The 22,258-nt window shown below is 46.2% G+C and overlaps 1 protein-coding gene and 1 long non-coding RNA gene across 4 annotated transcripts in view; one reads left to right on the forward strand and one right to left on the reverse strand.

The window, feature by feature from the left end:
* Positions 1-17,141, forward strand: part of LOC128403582 (uncharacterized) — a 100,945-nt gene extending 83,804 nt beyond the window's left edge. The window contains exons 2-3 of the long non-coding RNA XR_008327977.1: positions 15,404-15,629; positions 16,211-17,141. This is a non-coding gene — a long non-coding RNA (uncharacterized LOC128403582). The remainder of the gene's footprint in view (positions 1-15,403; positions 15,630-16,210) is intronic.
* The window catches only part of SEZ6L (seizure related 6 homolog like), a 142,664-nt gene that overhangs the window by 116,932 nt on the left and 3,474 nt on the right, over positions 1-22,258 (reverse strand). The window lies entirely within an intron of this gene.

Raw genomic sequence — 22,258 nt, forward strand, 5'->3', positions numbered from 1 at the left:
GGTGGAGGGAAGTTGTGCTACATCACACTAGCAGGGGGACGCCAGGTGACCAAAGTCCTTCAGTTAACTACTTTCCCATGCCACCCAAAGCTGCTGCCACATCAGATTTTGCTGCCATTGATTTGGCATTGCAAAGTGTTAGTGGGGAGTGGGAATGCCCAGGAGCGAACCCTTCCAAACTGCTGATTTGCATTTTGACAGGTCTATAAAAGAATAAATTGTGCTTGAGCGATTCATACTCCTACTGCATTTAATCAAAACCCTCTTCCCACAATCTAGAACGTACTGATTAGAACGTACTGGGCTTTCAGTCCTCTAGCCATTTAAAAAGTGGGTGATAAATAGCCTGGGAGGAGGATGAGAAGAAAGGAAAGTGGATGGACAGATCTGAACAAATCTGGCAGGGGAATGCATGTGCAGGTTTGCATTTGGCAGAGTTTCCCTCATCTAGGCCTAGGGGACACTTTGAGAGGAACGCCAAATCCTCATTCCATGTCAGTCTTCCTTTTTGAATTTGTACATAGAGCTCCCGGGTTTGTTCTTCGCTGAAAGGCAACACTGTCTGCTCTCTAATTCAGCAAGAGGGATGACTCAAGGTTAGATGTTCCCGGGGCTGCCATAAATGGAAGGAGGCAGAGCATTTCCAGCTTGGTTTGGGGATTCTGTTCTTTGCTGCTTGTTCTACAAACACAGGCAAGTCTGCAGTGAAGGAAGGAAAGCCAAAAGAAAGGGAAGGCTGGTGATGGTGGGGTGCAAAAGCTCTTCCTCAAGGAACTGAAAGAGCCAAAATGCCCACTTTATTCCCCATACTGTGAGCTTTGTGGGACTGGAAACCACCAAAGAGGGAAGGAGCAGCAAAGAGACAAAGGCATCCTGAAGCAAATTAGTGCCAGGTCCCCAAACTAAGGGGCCACTTAGAATAATTGACTTGTAGAGCTGGAAGGGACCCAAGGGACATCTAGTCAATCCCACGTAATGCAGGAACCATAGCTAATCACTTAATTCAGATCTCCATAAGAGAGAGGGTTATTATCACATTTGTATACGAGTGATGCAATTGAGTTCTCTGGGCAGCTTTCAGACCATTAAAAACCTAAATAGCATTAAAATGATTAAAGAAAAGCTTTTGGGCATGGGTGAGAAAGACCCTCCAGCTGTTGTCCAGCTCCCACCCCCTGTGCCAGGGTGAGCAGTTGCCAGAGATGATGGGATCTGGAGTCTAGCACCACCCAAGAGGCCACCAGCTCTCGGATACAAGATGCTTCTGGACAGGACCTTAATTTGCAAGTGGGTCATCTGAGATATCGTAAATGAGCTATTGGCAAGAGGTGTTTTTATTATTATTGGATTTTCCATAGAAAGGGTAACTCTAGATTTAAAAGGCAAATACGGGTTATAAAAATATTTTTTTGATGCCACTGGTGTCACATGAATGCTCCCCTCCCCCCAAAAAAATCTGTATCCATGGGATCTAATACCACAAGACGGCCTTGTCTAGGTTCATCTATCATCAAGATCAAATGGCAACAAGGGCCTCTGAGAGCATCTCTTCATCTGCCAATGCGTTTGCTGCCCTCAGCTTCTTAAGGAGGAAGGGAGGAATATACATTTAATAACTAAATAATAAACTACATATGTCATTTAATTCCATTTATAAGGTTTGCAGGACAATACCCAGCTGAACTGAATTTTTTAAAAATTAATATATGCATTCAAATAAAACCTGCATTCAAATAAAACAAAAGAATAAACTGATAAATATAATAACATTGCAATCCAGCGGCGGCAGCAGCAGCAGAGAGCAGTTCTTTTGCTCAGGCTTCATCAAATGCTTGAAGGAAAAGACTTGAGGTCACACAATCAATTAGCATGCGAAAGAGTTGTTGGTTCCTGGAATTAGCCAGACAAATCACTCCGCCTGCTGAGAACAGCTATGTCTTCCAGGACAATTTCCATGCTGAGGCTGGACAAGGTTTTCCCCATGTTGTTGTAGGGTTGTCATATTCCCTCTTTTCATGGATAGAATCATCATAGCGAACCATAGTGAAAAGTAAAAAAGGTAAAGGTAAAAGACCCCTGACAGTTAAGTCCAGTCACAAACCACTCTGGGGTTGGGGCGCTCATCTCGCTTTACTTGCCGAGGGAGCCGGTGTTTGTCCACAGACAGTTTTTCCGGGTCATGTGGCCAGCATGACTAAGTCTCTTCTGGCGAAACCAGAGCAGTGCATGGAAACGCCGTTTACCTTCCCGTCGGAGTGGTACCTACCGTATTTTTCGCCCTATAGGACGCACTTTTCCCCCTCCAAAAATGAAGGGGAAATGTGTGTGCGTCCTATGGGGCGAATGCAGGCTTTCGCTGAAGCCTGGAGTGCGAGAGGCGTCGGTGCGCACCAACCCCTCTCGCTCTCCAGGCTTCAGGAGAGCCCCACCGCCAGCCCCACAAGCTCGGGGGACAGCGGGGAGGCGGAACGCCGCCATCCCGAAATCTCCCGACGTGGTTTGGAGGCTGCCGGCGGGGAGAAGCCCCCTTCTCCCCGCCGCCAGCCCTGCAAGCTTGGGGACAGCGGGGAGGCGCAGTGCGCCATCCCGCTGTCTCCCGACCTGGTTTGGAGGCTGGCGGCGGGCTTCCCCCTCCCCCAGCTCCGCAAGCTGCCAGAGTGATGCCGAAGCTGCGTGCAGCTTCAGCATCGCTCTGGGACCCGTTCTGGGGGCTGGGGGAGGGGAAGCTCGGGCTTCCCCTGACCCCAGCCACACAAGTTGCCAGAGCGATGCCGAAGCTGCGCGCAGCTTCTGCATCGCTCTGGGACCCGTTCTGGGGGAAGGGGAAGCTCGGGCTCCCCCCCCAGCCCCGCAAGCTGGCAGAGCTCTGGGACCCGTTCTGGAGGCTGAGGGAGGGGGAAGCTCGGGCTTCCCCCGACCCCAGCCCCGCAAGCTCCCAGAGCTGCCTGTTCAGGGGGCTGGGGTCGGCGGAAGCATTGGGTGCCCATGGGCAGAGAGATGCTTTTTCTGTGCTGCTGAGTCCCCCCCCCCCAATTCTAAGAGGGCCCCTCCCCCCAAATCTAGGTGCGTCCTATGGGCCGGTGCGTCCTATAGGGCGAAAAATACGGTATTTATCTACTTGCACTTTGATGTGCTAGGACCGAACAACGGGCGCTCACCCCATCGCGGGGATTTGAACCGTTGATCTTCCGATCAGCAAGCCCAAGGCTCAGTGGTTTACACCACAGCACCACCTGCCTTAAAAGTAGAAGTTGGCAAATGTGTCCTCTTTTTTGCTCTTCAAAATATGGCAACCCTATCAGAACATAAGAAGAACTTGCTGAACTAAGCCTGTGGCCCATCTTGTCCAACCTCCTGTTCTCCCAAGGGGAAACTCACAAGCATGACCTGAGCACAAGAGCAGCACTCGTCCTCCTGTGGTTTCCAGCAACTGGGATTCAGAAGCATTTACTGCCTCCAGTCATATAGGCAGAGCAGAACCAGCATGATGAGTAGCCGTTGATTGCCTGTTCCTTCATAAATTTGTTCAGTCCTCTTTGAAAGCCACCCAAGTTGGAGGCCAGTACTGCCTCCTGAGGGAGCAGGTTCCATAGTTTGACCATGATCTGTGTGAAGAATGACTTTCTTTTATATTATGTTTATTTCTAGAATGCTCTTTATACTAAAGCATCCCAAGGCAGGATGCAAAGCAACCCTCTTCCCTTAAAAAAAATGGAATACAAATATTAAAAATAACGTGATGCAGTTTATTAATGTTTGGGCCATTCACAATATTTAAAATAATTAAAAGCCATACACGAACCAACACATTTCCAACATGGTGCAGCCGTGCTCCATGATCATTCATGGGCTCCATCATTTCCACAAATCCCTAAAGAGCTGAAGGCCTCTGTTGCTCTGCTCATGCAACTCTGCTTCATTAAGGTGGTGGTTTTAAATGCTAACTAACACCTAACAGGTTGGGAAGATGGGCATGTGGTGCATTCTGACTAGAGGCAGTCTACCTGCCTGACCTGGCAATGACTCACTGCAGGGAAGACTGTGGCTTTCTGGAAAGATCTGCCTTTTCTGCAAGAGGACACCTGCTGAGCTGCTGCCAGTCAGAGTAGACTAGACTGAGTTAGATGGCCCAAGGATTTAATGCAGCTTAAAGCAACTTCCTCTTCCATCAACTTAGACAAGGCTATAAATGGCTATGATCAGAAGCAGTAATGCTTATAAGTACCAGTTGCGGGGAAACCAGGAGGGAAGAGTGCTCTTGGGGTTGGATCCTGCTTGTGGATTTCCCATGGGGGTATCTGGGGTGAACAGTGTGAAAACAGGGTGCTGGACCAGATGGGCCATTGGTCTGATCCAGCAAGTTTCCTTGTTATAGAAGACCTTTTAGCTGGGAATTGAATCTTGGACCCTACGCAGGCACATCTCTCTCCTTTGCCAGGCCCTCTTAGAATTGGGGGGGGGGGGACGGGGACTCAGCAGCAGAGAAAAAGCATCTCTCTGCCCATGGGCACCCAATGCTCTTTGGCCAAAGCCTCAAGGTTCTATGCTTGCCTTACCATGAGGCTTGGTGGTGGTGGTTTTAAAAATGGAATGTCTCCTTGTTAAGAGGCTTATTTCATCCATTAGATCTAATTTAGCCTGTCTGGATTTGCAATTTGTTCAGCCGCCTTCCCGTAGACCTGATTAGGCAAGAGAGCAGCTCTGGCAGAAAGCCAAGGCAGCTGGTGGCAAGAAGCCATCTTCACCTTCAAAGGTCCTGGAGACCTACCCAGAGTAAAATGGGGACAAGAGAGAGTTGTCTGGGACTGCTTGCTAGTTAGGGGATTCTCTGCTTGCATTGCCTAGTGGTTAGAGTGTTGGACTAGGGCCAGAGAGACATGGGTTTAAGCTAGGTAACAAACCTTTTCTGTTTGCAATCACCTGCTGCCTCCTCCCCTATTGAGGGGGCTTCTGTGATCTCACAGAGATGCCACAAGCATTCTAATTACTTTGAGAGATTGGCGGGGGCGGGAATGGAGCATAGGATGTCAAAAGTTGGTGCCACTGCTGTAAGAAAAGTGAATCAAGTATTTTGGCTATGGGAGACCTTCTCTGGGACAGAGGCAGGAGGAGCTGCATGGGTGAGTGGAAGGTAGGAGGAAGGCAATGGAAACTATTTCACAGGGTCTGAGGATGGGAGAGAACTTCTGTGCTGCAGAAGAGTGGGGTGGGAGGACGGAGCAATGCAAGAGCCAGCAGGGAAGGGGCACATCTGAGTGGTAGGGCATCTGCTCTGCATGTAGAATGTGCCAGGTTCAATGTCTGCCATCTCCACATAGCTCTGAAAGAGACTCTACATGAAACCCTGGAAAGCCGCTGCCACTCAGTGTAGAGACAATACTGAGCTAGATGGGCAAATGAGGTAGCCTCTTAAGTTCCGATTTCTATCAGCCCTTCCTTCAGAAACAAGGAGTGGAATCTGACTTTGTTTTGAAGGGAAGGGCTGCATCTCAGTGATATAGAATCTGCTTTGCATGCTGAAGGTCCCCTCTCTGAAACCCTGGAGAGCCGCGACCAGGCAGTGCAAATAACCCTGAGCTAGATGGCCCATTGGCCTGACTCTGCATAAGGCAACTTCCCATGTTCCTCCTCTGGAAGTTCCAAAGGCCAAGCCAGGGGGGCTGGTGTGCCTGATGGGAAGAAAGAGGCATGGAGGGACAAGGAAGGGCAAGTTCTGTATTAGTCTGTTTAAAAGCAACTTCCTAGATCTAAGCCAGCATTTACCAACTAGGAGTTTTGGACTACAAATCCCATCATCCCCAGATAGCATGATTCTGTTACCTGGAGCTGATGGAGTTTGTATTTCAAACTATCTAGAGGGCAACTAGGATGGTGTGAGAAATACAGAATCATATAAAGTTTGGACAGTTAAAGAAACATTACATAATTTAACATAATTTTATTTTTTTCAGCACTGTTTCAAGGTGTCACCATGCTCTGAGGCTTTGAGAGAGCAACCAGCCTGGCAGAGAGGCAAGGCTCCTCTCTTTGGTCCCCTGCTTGCAGCCTAACAATTATACCTCATCCAGCTATTAAATCCTGGTGATGGTGGAGGAGGAGGAGGAGGAGGAGGAGGAAAATCAGAAGCACATGGCATTGCATGGGGCTGCAAGAGGGAACTTTTCTGTTTTTGTCTTTTTGTTTTTTGCACAGCAGCTTTGGAACAGGAGAAGTCTATCTGAAATGCCAAGATCTTGGACTTTCAAGAGCTTTTTTTTTGCAAAAGGGCTCAGCCGCTCTTGATTCTCCCTGGCAGCTGCGGATAGGAGGCGGTGATAAAACTCTCAAAGACATAGAGAAATGCTGAGATGCAGCACTTGCAACAGCAAGAAGCTAGTGCTTCATAATCTCTGGGGCCAAGACCTCCATGACTGACTTTCAGAAGAGTCACTCTTGGGACATGCAAAATCTTCATCTTAAAGCTAAAGGGACCCCTGACCGTTAGGTCCAATCGCGGACAACTCTGGGGTTGCGGCGCTCATCTTGCTTTATTGGCCCTTTCTTCCTTTCTTTAACAGCAGCTTAACCCCGATCGAACACGAGAAGCAATGCAGCTTCCAGGGCACGCCACACACCCCTCCCCTTCCCAGGCAGCACTAGGAGCCCTTGGAAACAAGGTTCATTAACCCACAAGGCAAAAACCATCTGGATTCAATTCTGAGCGCGTTTTCTATTTCTCCTCTCATCTTCCTGCTTATTAACTGCAGAGTGAGATTCTCTGTGGGCCTCTGTCTTGAGCGCTTGCTTTAATAGACTCCGTGGCATTTGCTCTTGCATAGGCTGCCCCATAATGGGGAGGAGGCCAGGCAGATGTATTGGAGAGCAAAACTCATCCCTCGCCTCACTGACTGCATGTCAGGGGCACTGCCAATTCCCTCTTGGCCACGCAGAGACCTCTTTGTGTTAATTGCTTCAGATGCTTCAAAGCTCCATGTCAGATCTCTCTTGGAGGCAGAGCGCTGGGTTTCAGTGGGTCAAATGACACTCCAGAGTCCAGCTCCTGTAGATGAGCAAGCAGTGAAAGAAAGGTCTTTCAGACGGACCAGCTAAACCTAAGCCTCACCTCTGCGATCGAGGGTGTTTTCAAAAGACGAGAGCCATGCTCTTACTTTTAAAGAATACTGTATGCATTCATAGCAAAATGCTCGTCACTTAGGAGGGTGTTGTGTGGTGAGACAAGGAAAAGTATAACTTGGAGATCTGTCTGCTTCAGTTACCGTACATTAGCCAATACTGTACTCACAAAAGATAAATGAAAATGATTTAAAAATATGTGCGAGGGTTGGCCTAATACTTTTCCTGTTTCTTCGTCACACTAAGACTGTGAGAGAATGGTGGGATTGTTGGGGGAATTGGATTGCATGGCTGTAGATAGAAATATGCTAGGAGAAGCAGCCATTGTAAGTTTGAATGAATGCTCCTTATTTATTTGGAGAGTGTGGGGGAGGGGTAGCATGGGAGTAGGGCTGCCAGGGTGATGACCCATGGCACATTTAGGGGGGCGCTGGCAGGGCAGCATGAGGAGGATGCAACAGCCACACACCCTTTGACCCCAGCCTCGCAAAGCAGATTGGGCCTGGCTTTGCGTTGGTGGCAAGAGTGTCTTGCTCCTCCCCCTGGCCAGCCCATGCCCACCCCAGGCACCATGGAGACCCACTCCCCCATTGGCCAGGCCACAGCAACTGCCAAGCCCACCTGGGGACCACCCTCTCAGGACTATCCAAGTTCCTGCCCAACATTTTCAATTTGCATTTCTTTCAGAAAAGTCATATTATCATAGAGCTGGAAGGGACCCTGAGTGACATCTAGACCAATCCTCTGCAATGCAGGAATCACAGCTCTAGTCCTCCTTATTTATTTGGGCAAACAGATTTATTTCTGGCACTCAGAAAGGGGGCAGGGGTAAAACTGGTAGGTTCTGGAAAGATTAATTAATTGACAAACCTGGCAGATTCTGACTGGTTTTGAGAAAACCAATTACTCCCCCCCCCGCCCCCAGAACAAGCTTTTACTGTCTTTTGCACATTGATGGAAGAGGTAAAGTTCCTGGGGATGACTGAGCACTGGACACTTTATTTTAATGCCTTATCTACTTTAAACTTTTATCTTATTGTGATAATGTAATTACTGTAAGTTTTTGGAATTTCATGCTGATTAAACAAAGCTACCTCCAGCGTACCCCTGGCACCTGTGTCTGCCACATCTTTCCCAGCTTCACACCTGTGAACAGGTGAGGTTCTATGGCTCTTCTGCTTTATTTCACAAAAGGTCTGCCTTTAGGTGTAACCTGCTTCTTAGGACCAGCTACCCCACAGTAAAGTCAGCACAGCTTTAGACAGGCTGTCAAAACTTTTTCTATTCTGCAATTAATCCTAGTCTCCTTTGATAAAAAAAATACTTGTTCTTGTTCTTAATCTTTTTTTATTATGTTCTAATTTTTTAAGTTAAATTCTGTGCTTTTTAATTTATCAAATTTTGCTTTGGAAATCATTTCTAGCAGATTTGAAATAATAATAGGAGTAATAATAATAATAATAATAATAATAATAATAATAATATATTATTTATACCCCACTTATCTAGCTGGGTTTCCCCACCCATGCTGGGCGGCTTTCAACAGAACATTAAAAACAGAATAAAACCTTAAACATTAAAAACTTCCCTAAACAGATGTCTTCTAAAAGTCGGGTAGTTGTTTATTTCTTTGACATCTGATGGGAGGGTGTTCTACACGGCAGGTGCCACTGTAGAACACTTCTTGGCCCTCTGCCTGGTTCCCTGTAACTTCGCTTCTCGCAGGGAGGGAACCGCCAGAAGGCCCTCAGAGCTGGACCTCAGTGTCCGGGCAGAACGATGGGGGTGGAGACACTCCAGGTATACCGGACTGAGGCCGTTTAGGGCTTTAAAGGTCAGCACCGACACTTTGAATTGTGCTCGGAAACGTACTGGGAGCCAATGTAGGTCTTTCAAGACCGGTGTTATGTGGTCTCGGCAGCCACTCCCAGTCACCAGTCTAGCTGCTGCATTCTGGATTAGTTGTAGTTTCCAGGTCACCTTCAAAGGTAGCCCCACGTAGAGCGCATTGCAGTAGTCCAAGTGGGAGATAACCAGAGCATGCACCACTCTGGTGAGACAGCCTGCGGGCAGGTAGGGTCTCAGCCTGTGTACCAGATGGAGCTGGTAGACAGCTGCCCCAGACACAAAATTGACCTGTGCCTCTATGGACAGCTGTGAGTCCAAAATGACTTCCAGGCTGCGCACCTGGTCTTCAGGGGTGCAGTTACCCCATTCAGGACCATGGAGTCCTCCACAGCTACCCGCCTCCTGCCCCCCAAAACAGTACTTCTGTCTTGTCAGGATTCAACCTCAATCTGTTAGCCGCCATCCATCCTCCAACCACCTCCAGACACTCACACAGGACATTCACCGCCTTCACTGGTTCTGATTTAAAAAATAGGTAGAGCTGGTTATCATCTGCATATTGATGAACATCAAGTGATCTCTCCCAGTGGGTTCATATATATGTTAAAATGCATGGGGTGGGGAGGACAGAACCCTGAGGCACCCTACAAGTGAGAGCCCAGGGGTCTGAACACTCATCCCCAACACCACTTTCTGAACACTTTCTGGAAAGCAAGATGAACTGACCTGTACAAACAGGCCATAAACAAAAGGAAATAACTGCTTCTGATTTAAAGGCATTGCTGGAAATCTCAGGGAGAAAGAAGAGGCTTATGATGATCACATCGCAACCTGTAGTGGGCAGGTGAGATGATGCTGAAATCTAAACTGCCCCAGCCATGCTCATAGCAAGAACTTTCTACAAACCACCCAGACAAACAAAGGATTCAGTGCCCAGAGGCAAGCTAAACCAGAGGGCTAATTCCTTCACTGATACACCATCGTCACAGGTTGAGCTGTGGAATACACCAGTTTTGGGGGGATGCAGAAGGATTATTATTATTATTATTCCTTATTGAGAATGCCTGCCAGAAGGAGAAAACGAGGTGCAAAGAGCCAGAAGACCATTATTGAGACTCACAATTTCTCTAAAACAAAGACTCGGCAGAGAGCCAACGCCATCTGCCCTGGCTCAGAAACAGAGCGGGTTGAGGAAACCGAGAAAACGGAGCAAATAGAACAAACAGTGAGTAACAATGTTGGGGGGACCTCACCCCCCCTTAAGGAGGAGGTCAATGACCCGACCCCCCTCCTCCCAGAAAAAGCTAATCCGTCCAAGAGGGCAAGAGCAGGAGCAGGAGGGATTCCTCCCACTCCTAACGCTGACCCACCCATGCCTCTAGAACAAGATATCAGAGGAGCCTGCTTTCAACCAATTCGGGATACGCACCCCTACCAAGAGATTTGCATGTTGTCTGCAGAAACTATGGTACTGGTTCTCCAAAGACGGGATGAAATCCTCTTCATCCTGGAGAAGAGTGACTCTGGGGTGCCACAGGGTTCTGTCTTGGGCCCGGTCTTATTCAACATCTTTATCAACGACTTGGATGATGGACTCAAGGGCATCCTGATCAAATTTGCAGATGACACCAAACTGGGAGGGGTGGCTAACACCCCAGAGGACAGGATCACACTTCAAAACGACCTTGACAGATTAGAGAACTGGGCCAAAACAAACAAGATGAATTTTAACAGGGAGAAATGTAAAGTATTGCACTTGGGCAAAAAAATGAGAGGCACAAATACAAGATGGGTGACACCTGGCTTGAGAGCACTACATGTGAAAAGGATCTAGGAGTCTTGGTTGACCACAAACTAGACATGAGCCAACAGTGTGACGCGGCAGCTAAAAAAGCCAATGCAATTCTGGGCTGCATCAATAGGAGTATAGCATCTAGATCAAGGGAAGTAATAGTGCCACTGTATTCTGCTCTGGTCAGACCTCACCTGGAGTACTGTGTCCAGTTTTGGGCACCACAGTTCAAGAAGGACACTGACAAACTGGAACGTGTCCAGAGGAGGGCAACCAAAATGGTCAAAGGCCTGGAAACGATGCCTTATGAGGAACGGCTAAGGGAGCTGGGCATGTTTAGCCTGGAGAAGAGGAGGTTAAGGGGTGATATGATAGCCATGTTCAAATATATAAAAGGATGTCACATAGAGGAGGGAGAAAGGTTGTTTTCTGCTGCTCCAGAGAAGCGGACACGGAGCAATGGATCCAAACTACAAGAAAGAAGATTCCACCTAAACATTAGGAAGAACTTCCTGACAGTAAGAGCTGTTCGACAGTGGAATTTGCTGGCAAGGAGTGTGGTGGAGTCTCCTTCTTTGGAGGTCTTTAAGCAGAGGCTTGACAACCATATGTCAGGAGTGCTCTGATGGTGTTTCCTGCTTGGCAGGGGGTTGGACTCGCTGGCCCTTGTGGTCTCTTCCAACTCTATGATTCTATGATTCTATGATTCTAAATCCTCACTAGAATAGTTAACATTGAGAAACAATTGGATACTAGTTCCTCCCCTTTAAATGCCCAAGGGCTTAAAAGGATGATAAGAAATGACTCTGTTAACAACTCACCAACTCAAACTATGGATGAAGTGAGGTCCTGTCAAGTCTTGCAAACGAACCAGATAATGCTTGAGATTCACCGATACACTCACAGGTGGCTGAACCGCAGACAAATTACTATGTCCTTGTCTCAGCTCCTGAATTACCATTACCGAAATGTAGATCTAGAAAATTTCCACTTCCTGCCTACCTTGAGAAACACCATGCGCCTATTTATGACCTTTAGGTAATCAACCCTCCCATCTCGACTCATGGAGATAAAGGATACCCTATGGTGGTTCCATTCTCTCCGCCCAGTGAGGGTATTTAAGGACGAAACTAGGAGGCAATTGGTCCCTTGCACAGAGTCAAAGCTAATGCGGATAAAGGAAACCAAGCTCAACACTAGAAATACTAATTGCCCGAAGGAAGAAAAGAACTTTGTAAGCCTAGAATTACAAGACCTGAAGAAGAGGCTAATGATTATAAAGACTGAGATTTCTACCCAAAATATAAGGACAGTAGAGCCTAGAGCACAATATTTAAAGACGTCCAACAGCTCTTTATCCCATAGAAAGACATCAGTGCAACTCCCTGTTCCCTTTTCAAACAACACCAAATTAGATGAGGAATTTGGCGCCTCTGACATTTCTATGGCAACAACACCTAAAGAACTCTATGTTGCTGACAATCTGGAGATATCCAGCACCAAATCTACATCTGGACCTTTGCCTAATGTTCCAAAAATTTATCAGAATGATCAGCCTTCTCTACTGTACTCCTGGCAAGACAGGATGGACAGATCTTCCGAATTTGAATCTGGCTCTTTGTTGGCCAGTGATCCACATTTTATAACACATACCTCATTAATACTTCCATAGCCACAGATAGAACCAACAATCCTCCAAATAACCCAGGAGGGAGAGGGGGATTGACAGTTAATGAAACACCATGGGACTGTCCCCCCCACTTGGGGTGCAGTTGGTTGGGTTTTATCTTCTAGGGATACTTACCCTATCAGACCTCCACCTCTTCCCCATACCATTTTGACCCAGGAGTCCTGGCCCAAGGATGACTTGTTATTGAGGGGATGTTACCCATCTATTGGGGAGGCTAGTATGGGATCTGGGATTTCCACAATTGAAGGGCTAGGGAGGAATGGCGGTGGGGCTAGATATCTCTATCGGAGAAGGGTTTCGAGATGCAGTGATCCTCGAACCCCTTCCAATCTACGCCCCATCCCAAGGGATGAGGGTAGGGAGAGCAAGGATTACACACCTCCGTCATTGGTGCTGTGCAATGCCAGGTCCATAGGCAACAAAACCGCCACCATGCGTGACTTTTTTGTCTCGCAGGGGATTGACCTGGCTTGCATGACGGAGACCTGGGTACGGGAAGGCGAAGTAGTCTCCCTACATGAGATAACACCCCCAGGTTTCTCTGTCCTCCATCAATCGCGGACTGTGGGTCGGGGGGAGGAGTTGTTATTCCGGGAGGATTGCTCTTTCAGAGCTCTGCCATCACCGGCAATCTCTGGCATTGAATGTGTTGGTCTCGTGTGGGGCATCAAGGAGAGCTTGGCTGTCTGGCTGGTGTACCGACCACCCAGCACACCTGCAGCCACCCTGTCAGACCTGCTGGAGGTGGTGGCGGGCTGGGCCTTGGAGTTCCCAAACCTACTGGTTTTGGGAGACTTCAACGTCCATGCCGATGCCGCTCCCTCCTCACAGGCTCTGGACCTAGTGACTTCCATGGCAACACTAGGGCTCTCCCAGTTTGTTTTGGGCCCCACTCATCAAGCAGGCCACACGCTGGATCTGATCTTTGGGGCTGGCATAGATGTGATCATGCTCCCCGCTGTGGAAGTGCCATGGTCTGATCACTGCGCTCTGAAAGCCAAGATTGACTCCCCGCTCCTCCCCGGCTCGGGTGGCGAACCTATTTGGGCTCGTCCGCGAAAACTGATGGATCCTGATAGATTCCGACAAGCCTTGCGGAAACCTGCTCCTCCTGGCGACTCATTAGATGACCTTGTTGAGGACTGGAATAAACGGCTCTTGGCAGCCATTGATGAGTGTGACGCGGCAGCTAAAAAAGCCAATGCAATTCTGGGCTGCATCAATAGGAGTATAGCATCTAGATCAAGGGAAGTAATAGTGCCACTGTATTCTGCTCTGGTCAGACCTCACCTGGAGTACTGTGTCCAGTTCTGGGCACCACAGTTCAAGAAGGACACTGACAAACTGGAACGTGTCCAGAGGAGGGCAACCAAAATGGTCAAAGGCCTGGAAACGATGCCTTATGAGGAACGGTCATAACATTTTGTTTGCTGATTGGGAAAAGTTGTGGACCACCGGGATGAAATTTACGGCATGTAATGCCTTAAGAGAAAATATTATGAAAATGATCTATAGGTGGTACATAACCCCAGTCAAGCTTGCAAAGATTTACCATTTGCCTGATAATAAATGTTGGAAATGTAAAGAAAAGGAAGGTACATTCTTTCACCTTTGGTGGACGTGCCCGAAGATTAAGGCATTCTGGGAAATGATCTATAATGAACTTAAAAAGGTATTTAAATATACCTTTCCTAAGAAACCAGAGGCCTTTCTCTTGGGCATCGTCGGCCAAGGGGTGTTAAAGACGGATATAACTTTCTTTATGTATGCTACAACAGCAGCTAGAATACTCATTGCGAAGTACTGGAAGACACAAGATCTACCCACATTGGAAGAATGGCAGATGAAGGTGATCGACTACATGGGTTTGGCAGAAATGACGAGCAGAATCCGAAACCAGGGAAGAGAAGCAGCGGAAGAAGAATGGAAAAAGTTTAAGGACTATTTAAAGAAATATTACAAAATTAATGAAAGTTAGAATGATGTTGGACTGGAAAGTAAAGGGTTACTATTAGGAATGGTTAAGACAAGGAGAATAAGAAAGATTAGCTTAAAGTTAAATTAAAATAAGGGAAGATTTGCTGAGTAATTGATTAGAATTTGGAATACAGAAAAGGGAGGCATGAGGAAGTCGGGGAAGAAAGGTATAAGAAATTAAGATATGAAATGGTACTTGTTTTTTGTTTGGTTTTTGTTTTTGTTTGTTTATGTATCTGTTGTGTTTTTTGTATTGTTATGTTATGTTTTTGTGATTATAAAAAACTCTTTAATAAAAATATTTTAAAAAAAAAAGGAACGGCTAAGGGAGCTGGGCATCTACCTCTCTTTTAAATCAGAACCAGTGAAGGCGGTGAAGGTCCTGTGTGAGTGTCTGGAGGCGGTTGGAGGATGGATGGCGGCTAACAGATTGAGTTTCAACAGTGGAATTTGCTGCCAAGGAATGTGGTGGAGTCTCCTTCTTTGGAGGTCTTTAAGCAGAGGCTTGACAACCATATGTCAGGAGTGCTCTGGTGGTGTTTCCTGCTTGGCAGGGGGTTGGACTCGATGGCCCTTGTGGTCTCTTCCAACTCTATGATTCTATGATTCTATGAGTACGGAGCCTCAAGAATATCTTATAGGACGCTTATGAAAGCCTATGAGATGGCTATGAAAGCTGCTAAGAAATCTTACTTTGCAGCTTCCATTGCATCTGCAAGCTCTCTCCCGGCACAACTTTTTAGAATAATTAGGTCGATAACGTCCTTAGGAGGACAACCAAATTTAAGCACAAATTCGACCCACAGCTGTGAGACATTCGCGAGCTTTTTTGCGGAGAAAGTCCTGTTGCTCCGCCGTGACCTCCCTACCAATTTAGATACAGTGACTGAACTGGAGGCCCCTCGACTGACTTCAGGTCCAGTGTTGGACCATTTTGATCGGATACTCCCTGCTGATGTGGATAGATTCCTCCAAGTTGGTAGGCCCACCACCTGCCTCCTTGATCCGTGCCCGTCTTGGCTGATTAGGGAGTGTCCAGATGTTGTGCAGACCCCCCTGGTTGAAATTATCAATTTGTCCCTTGACATGGGGACATTCCCAGGGGAACTGAAGGAAGCAGTGGTGTGTCCACTCTTAAAGAAAACTTCATTAGATCCCTTAGACCTATCCAATTACCACCCAGTTTCAAATCTTCCATACCTGGGTAAGGTAATTGAGAGAGCGGTTGCTGAACTGCTTGGTAGGTTTCTGGAGGAAACATCAGCATTAGATCCATTTCAGTCCGGTTTCCGTCCTGGTTTTGGGACGGAGACGGCTCTGGTTGCCCTAACAGATGATCTCTGTAAAGAACTGGATCGAGGCGGGTCAGGACTACTGATCCTTTTAGATTTGTCAGCAGCCTTTGACATGGTCGATCATGATCTTCTGGACCACCGCCTCACAGATGTGGGGATACAGGGCATAGCCTGTAACTGGTTGTGCTCTTTTATCTCTGGTTGGGGACAGAGGGTGGCACTAGGGAGGGAAATGTCGTTGCGCCACTCCTTGGTGTGTGGAGTGCCGCAGGGCGCAATTCTCTCCCCGATGCTTTTTAACATCTTTATGCGCCCCCTTGCCCAGATTATCCAGAGCTTTGGGCTGGGCTGTCACCATATGCTGATGACACTCAGCTCTATCTGCTGATGGATGGCCACACCGACTCGGCCCCGAACACACTGACCAGATGCTTGGAAGCTGTGGCTGGATGGTTTCGTGGGAGCCGATTGAAACTAAATCCTTCGAAGACAGAGGTCCTATGGCTAGGTCGGGATGGCATGGGGATGAGGGACCAACTCCCTTCTCTTGCGGGGGCCCAATTAGTGCCATTGCCTTCCGTTAAGAGTTTGGGTGTAATCCTTGATGCCTCCCTTTCCATGGAGGCGCAAGTTACAGCAGCAGCCAAGGTGACATTTTTCCACCTTCGCCGCATCAAGCAGTTGGTCCCTTACCTTTCCTGCCCCGACCTGGCCACAGTGATCCATGCGACGGTCATCTCCAGGCTTGACTACTGTAATTCGCTCTACGTGGGGCTGCCCTTGAAGCTGTCCCAGAAACTCCAGCAGGTACAGAATGCTGCAGCGAGGCTCCTCACGGGGTGTCTGCCATGGGAGCATATTCACCCAGTGCTTTTCAAGCTGCACTGGCTCCCGGTGGAGTACAGGGTCAGATTTAAGGTGCTGCTTTTGACCTTTAAAGCCCTTCATGGCCTAGGACCCTCGTACCTATGGGACCGCCTCTCCTGGTATGCCCCACGGAGAGCCTCAAGGTCCATAAATAACAATACCCTAGTGGTCCCAGGCCCTAAGGAAGTTAGATTGGCTTCAACCAGAGCCAGGGCCTTTTCAACACTGGCTCCGGCCTGGTGGAACGCTCTGCCTCATGAGACCAGGGCCCTGCAGGATCTGATTTCTTTCTGCAGGGCCTGTAAGACAGAGTTGTTTCGCCTGGCCTTTGGCTTGGAGCCAATTTGATTCCCTCCCTCCCTCTCTTTTTTCTTTTCCTTCTCCTCCTGTGATGAGGCTACATTTTAATATTTTAATGTTCCATTATTTTAATGTTGTATTTTATTTTTGTTTTTAAGTTGTAATCATTCATCTTGTTTTTATTATTGCTTGTAAGCCGCTCTGAGCCCGGCCTTGGCTGGGGAGGGCGGGGTATAAATAAAAAATTATTATTATTATTATTATTATTATTATTATTAAGGGAAGCCTGAAGGAGGGGGCAACGCCCCTCACCTTGTAGCTAAGACACTTTTTGTAGAATTTAAATTACAGTGGTACTTCGGGTTACATACGCTTCAGGTTACATACGCTTCAGGTTACAGACTCCGCTAACCCAGAAATAGTACCTCAGGTTAAGAACTTTGCTTCAGGATGAGAACAGAAATCGTGCTCCGGCGGCGCAGCAGCAGCAGGAGGCCCCATTAGCTAAAGTGGTCTTCAGGTTAAGAACAGTTTCAGGTTAAGTATGGACCTCCGGAATGAATTAAGTACTTAATCCAAGGTACAGTGGTTTACTTAAAGTGTTAAGTCCCAAAGAGAATCCAGGTGCAGAAATAAAATGTGAAGCTAGATGGGTGAAATCTCATTGCAGTTTTCCAATCCTAGAGCAGACCAATGGGTCCCCATCAAGTTCAGCATCCTCTTCTCACAGTGGCCAACCAGATATCTGTAGGAAACCAGCAAGCAGCACCTGAGCACAAGAGCAGCCCTCTCCCCTCCTTTAATTTCCAGTAACTGATAGTCAGAAGCATCACTGAGCATGACCATCCTGGCTAGTAGCCATGAATTTATCCAATTCTCTTTCAAAGCCATCTGGGCTGGTGGCCCTCACAGCTTCCTGTGGGAGCAAGTTCCAACTGTGCTGCCTGAATAAATCCTTTCTTTTCTCTGTCCTGAACCTTCCAGCATTCAGCTTCGTGGGATGCCCACAGGTTCTAGTATTACGCGAGAGGGAGGAAAACTTTTCTCTCTCTCTGCATTCTCCATCCCATGCATAATTTTATGGACTTCTAACATGTCACCTCTTTCTCACCTCTTCTCTAAACTAAAAAGGCCTAAACGGAGAAAAGAGGTTCTTGGGGTTTGTTTTGCTCTTGTTTTTAGTATGTATTTTGTGTTTTTATCTTGTATTTTTATGTGGTGAACTGTCCTGAGATCTAAACGGCCTCAGCCCTGTATGCCTGAAGGAGTGTCTCCACCCCCATCATTCAGCCTGGACACTGAGATCAAACACTGAGGGTCTTCTGGCAGTTCTCTCAGTGTGAGAAGTGAGGTTACATGGAACCAGGCAGAGGGTATTCTTGGTAGTTAGTGCACCCTCCCTGTGGAATGCCCTTCCATCAAATGTCAAGGAGATGAGTAACTAAACAACCTTTAGAAGATATCTAAAGGCAGCCCTGTATAGGGAAGCTTTTTAAGGTTTAACATTTTATTATGTTTTTACATATGCTGGAAGTTGCCCAGAGTGGCTGGGGCTACCCAGGGTGGGGTACAAATAAATTACTTCTACTACTACTTCTACTACTGATGAAGAGCAGAGGATGATGATGATGGAGTATCTCTATCCTCTTAATCATTTTAGTTGCCCTTTCTTGAACCTTTTCCAGCGCCACAATATTCTTTTTGAGTATATTGCAAATGAATGTGTCATACCTCAGAATGTCCCATGAAACCCCAAACCCTATTTTGCCATGGTGGAGTGAGAGTGTCCATGGAAGATAGAATGTCAGATGTCCAACAGAAGTGACAGAAGCAACATGCAGAAGCTGAGAGAAAAGCCACAAGAAACATGCTGTGTGTCCACAGCAGCCAGTGACCTATGACAGCAACATCCAGGACAGAAGCACCTCTAATGCCCCTTCCCAAATGGGAGTGTTTTGGCATGCAAAAATGAGATTCAGGTGACCACATAGGGATGTTTGTTGGCTTCCAGTTGGTCACATGATGGGACTCTGAAGAGCTGGGCAGTCAGCAGCCCGGCATCTTGCAATACCAGTGAAAAGTGATGCTGGCTTCCATCTCAAAATAGCCTCTTCCCAAATGAACTTGCAGGCTGTTGCAGCTTGCAAAGGAACAGGGAGATGCCTGCCACAAGCTCACAAGTAAGGGAGCTCACGCCAGCTAGCATAGTTTTTGTGCAAAGAAAATGTGCCCCCTGGTACATCTTATGCAACCCCGCAGCTCCAGTGGTCCTCTTTGCACAAGGGCAGGAGGACTGAGAAAAAGATCCGCTGCCCCAGACTTCTTTGATAATCCAGGGGATCCGCCCAGGGGAAGGTTGCTTTGCCTGGGGACTTAAATATTGGTTGCTTTATACTGAGTCTGAGAAAAAGAGGCTTCCTGGAAGACCTGTGGCATGGAGTGGGGTGGGAGGAATGTGTTCAGGGCATTTGTGGAGCTGTTGATCAATAGGTCCTATTGACAGTCGCCTTGGGATGTTACCAGTATTCCCAAAGTACAATGGCACAGAGATGAGTTGGAAAGGACTCAAACGGTAATCTGGTCCAACCCCTGCAATGTAGGACTCACAGTTACAGAATTCACAGCAAAGTTTCTCCTGGCAGCATTTGTGGGCAGATACTTTCTATCCCTAGTTAAAACTACCTGCAGGTAGAAATGTAGCTGCTGGGATCACTCCAGCCACATCAAAGGCTATTTTGCAGAGACAGTTTACAAGCCTGAATGATCATGGGGGGGAAAGTACCTGGCCTTCTCACATGGGGGGGGGTATTCAAGGCTATTGTGAGGAGGTGCCCCCAGCAATGACCACTCCCAATTTTGACCTCTTCTCTACCCTTCATCCTTCATCTTTCCTTTTTTTTACCAAAAGAAAACAGCAGAGGCTACAGCAGTCTTAGAGTTTTTTGACCAGGAAAATCCAGCACATAAAAGAGGGGTAGATCTGAAGACACAGGTTCAAATTTCACCCATTAAGTATTTTGGAGGAGTTGCCCCTTTCAGCTCAAAGAGAAGGGCAGTGGGGGAGGGAAAATAAATTTGCAACAACAGGAGTAGGCACACTTTCCCACCTTACTGAAACAACTTCATGGTGCCTACCAACACCTTTAAAAAAGCAGCACCTTAAAAAAAGGATGTCCTCTTTCACCATTGTTATTCATAATGGTTCTGGAGATTTTCCTAAATTCAATAAGGAGAAATGAAGCAATAAAAGGTGTGTCAGTAGGCCGTAATGAATATAAAGTAAAAGCCTTTGCTGATGATCTGGTAATAACAGAACCGCCGGAAAGTTCAAAAGTTGTTTTGGAGGAAGTTGAACAATTTGGTCAAGTGGCAGGGTTTATATTGAATAAGAAAAAAACTAAAATGTTAGCAAAAAATATGGATCAAGGTATGATAGAAACAATGCAACAACAAACAGGGATAGAAGTGGTGAAAAAAGTTAAATACCTGGGAATCTGGTTAACCCCCAAGAGTATTGATTTGTTTCAGAATAATTATGTGCCAGTGTGGAAGGGAATAAAGAAAGATCTAGAGGTGTGGGGCTGAATGAAGTTATCCTTTTGGGGGAGAATTTCAACGATTAAGATGAGTGTGCTGCCAAAGATGTTATTCTTATTTCAGACAATTCCAATAATTAAGGGGACAGTGATATTTAAAGAGTGGCAAAGAGCAATTTCAAGATATATCTGGCAGGGTAAGAAGCCAAGAATTATGTATAAGTTACTAACGGATGCGAAAGAAAGAGGCGGCTTCGCCCTGCCAGACTTGAAATTATATTATGAAGCTTCATGTCTCTGCTGGTTGAAAGAATGGATAAAGTTAAAAAATACTGAGTTATTGGACTTAGAAGGTTTTGATAACAGATTTGGCTGGCACGCATATCTATGGTGTGAGAAAAGAAAGATTCATAAAGGTTTCAAAAACCACATCTTTAGAAGATCTATCATAGAAATATGGGAGAGATATAGAAATTTATTAGAATCAAGAACTCCCCACTGGCTATCTCCGTTAGAAGTTATGAGTCTTAAGAAAGTCAATATGAGGGGGAACTGGATTACATATAAAGAATTGATTATAAAGAAAGGAGGAAAATGGAAAATGAAATCCTATGAAGAAGTGAAAGAGTATGTGTATCATTGGTTGCATTATTATCAGGTTAACAAAATGTTTAAAAAGGATGTAAAAGAAAGAGGTTATGAGGAAAAAGAATCGAAATTTCAAATAGAAGTAATAAACAATGAAAATAAAATTTTGTCCAAGATGTATAAAATCTTGCTAGAATAGTATACAAAAAATGAGGAAGTTAAATCGGTTAAGATACACTGGGCCAGAGATTTGGGTTATAATATACAGTTTAATGATTGGATAAAACTGTGGAATGAAAGTATAACATTTACGGCATGTACTGCATTAAAGGAAAATGTTATGAAAATGATTTATAGATGGTACATCACACCTGTGAAACTGGCAAAAATGTATAAAACATGTAATAAGTGTTGGAAATGTAAAGAAAAAGAAGGAACATTTTATCATATGTGGTGGGATTGTAAGAAGGTGAAGGGCTTCTGGGAAATGATATATAATGAGATGAAAAAGATGTTGAAATATACGTTTGTTAAAAAACCAGAGGCTTTTCTTTTAGGAATACAGTGGTGCCTCGCAAGACGAAATTAATTCGTTCCACGAGTCTTTTCGTCTTGCGATGTTTTTCATCTTGCGAAGCACGGTCCGTCGCAACCGCACCTCTTCAAGCAGCTTTAAGAAAAAAGGGAACAAACTCGCAAGACGTTTTCGTCTAGCGAAGCAAGCCCATAGGGAAAATCGTCTTGTGAAGCAACGCAAAAACCGAAAAACCCTTTCGTCTTGCGTGTTTTTCATCTTGCGAGGCATTCGTCTTGCGAGGCACCACTGTAGTAGGAAATGAAATAAATAGAATGGACTGTAAACTTTTCCAATATGCAGTAACAGCAGTGAGAATATTATTGGCCCAAAGATGGAAACAGGAACAACTGCCGACGCTCAAAGAATGGAGAATGAAACTGATGGAGTATGCTGAACTGGACAAACTAACAGGAAAGATCAGATATATACGAGATCAAAAGTTCATTGAAGACTGGGGAAAATTTTCAGACTATCTGAAATGTGTATGTGATGAGCAAATAACGCTAGTGGGATTTCAAGAAGTTCTGTAAATGATAGAGGACTATTGTATTGATTAAAAACTAAGTGTGTGAAGGTTTATAAAATGCAATATAAAATTAGGAAATGCGTATTTAAAAATTTGAATAATGGATGATTGTCAGAGAGGTTGAAGGAAGTCTAAAAGAGAAAATATGT

The sequence above is a fragment of the Podarcis raffonei genome, chromosome 16 (genome assembly GCF_027172205.1).
Source record: "Podarcis raffonei isolate rPodRaf1 chromosome 16, rPodRaf1.pri, whole genome shotgun sequence".
Lineage (NCBI taxonomy): Eukaryota > Metazoa > Chordata > Lepidosauria > Squamata > Lacertidae > Podarcis > Podarcis raffonei.